The sequence below is a fragment of the Wasmannia auropunctata genome, unplaced genomic scaffold (genome assembly GCF_000956235.1).
Source record: "Wasmannia auropunctata unplaced genomic scaffold, wasmannia.A_1.0 LD336116.1, whole genome shotgun sequence".
NCBI lineage: Eukaryota > Metazoa > Arthropoda > Insecta > Hymenoptera > Formicidae > Wasmannia > Wasmannia auropunctata.
In genome coordinates, this window is record NW_012026774.1 from 3,735,647 (window position 1) to 3,737,292 (window position 1,646).

General features: G+C 23.8%; 1 protein-coding gene across 1 annotated transcript in view; it reads right to left on the minus strand.

Moving 5' to 3' along the window:
- LOC105447886 (ETS-related transcription factor Elf-5-like) overlaps positions 1–1,646 on the minus strand; it is a 19,207-nt gene that overhangs the window by 12,753 nt on the left and 4,808 nt on the right. The window lies entirely within an intron of this gene.

Consider the following 1,646-nt stretch of genomic DNA (forward strand, 5'->3'; position numbering starts at 1 on the left):
TAATAATATTCAATATTTAATAATAAAAAGCGATATATTTCTTTCATTCAACATCGGTTATAATAATGCTTGGGAAAAAATACAAATTTTATGTAAAAAAGTCGTACATTACAATATCAGTAATAAAAAATGAAAAAAATTAAAATACACAATAAAAAAAATTGCAGCATCTAGGGATTGAACATTGGAAATGACGGAAAGCAAGTCCTTTATACACCGGGCTATGCCGGACCGGTTGAGAGAGTTTATCGGGGAAGCTTATAAGGCGCGCGGCGGCGCGCGACGGTGCCCTTTACTTAAATTCCAACAATATTTCGAAAATTCTTATTTGAAAACTAAGGCCCATTCAATCAAACGCTCGAATCTTTATTTTGCCTTTATAAGTTTTACCAAAAAAATTGGGATCAGGATCCGTAATATACTGACCTGGCTTTCCCCTTGTAAGTTAAGTTAAAATTATTTAACTTTTTAACTTTTATCTTTTTAACTAGACATTACCTATCTAACGCTGTTATACAGTAATTATATTTTTTAATTTTTCAGTATTTTTTCTGATTTAATTATTCTGACATCTACAGGAATTCATACCATACATAAAAATACAAACTATAAAGATATGTATAAATATTTAAAGAGATTAAAAATATACATTCATTGATTTATTATCTACAAAATTTCGATTGTTCTCATGATTTTAGTAACAAATTGTATTAACTCCATTCTTTTTCTTTCTTTTTTTTTATCTTCAAAAGGATTATTTTTATCTTCAAAAGGAAGAGTACATTTAATAATATAATTTTATTTTTTAATTTCATAAATTTCATTTTTTAGAAAAAAAGGTAAATTGTTTCGAGCTGTATAACATTATTTTTATAATATGTACAAATGGTCTAAAAAAGAGAACAAATAATTGCGATTTGAATGCTTAAAGATCGATAGTTTTCTAATTATACAGTTATTATTATATTCTATTATGTTTTATCCCAACATTTATAAAAGCTTATACCGAATATTAAAACTGTGATGATAATATGATGTGTACTATAACTGTGATGTATAATTGTTTAAAAAAAAGTTGAACGTACGTTCTTGCGCAATCTGAATACTTAAAAATCAATGATATTTCCTGATTATACAGTTATTATTATCTATTATTATTATGATCTATTATTTACGTTCTCAGTATTTTTTTTGATTTTATCTTAATATCTACAAAAGTGTATATCAAAAACATAAATTGTAATAATATGTTAAAGTGCTTAAAAAAAGAAGTTAAATGTGATCCTCATGTTCTAAATGCTTAAAGATTTTTTAATTATATAGTTATTATATTACAGTATTTTTATATTTAATGTTATTATTATGTTTAATAAAAAAACAGTATTATTATTATATTAATTATTATACAGCAATTATGTTTTTTATTCTCTCAGTATTTTTTCTGATTATATTCCGACATCGACAGGGACTTATATCATATATAAAAATACAAAATATAAATATATACAGGGCTGGGCAAAATACACCATTAAAGTATTTAAAATACAAAATACAAAATACTAGGAATCTTAGTATTTGAATTACAAAATATAAAATACTTTCAATCTTTTGATTTGAAATACAAAATACAAAATACTTTCAATCTT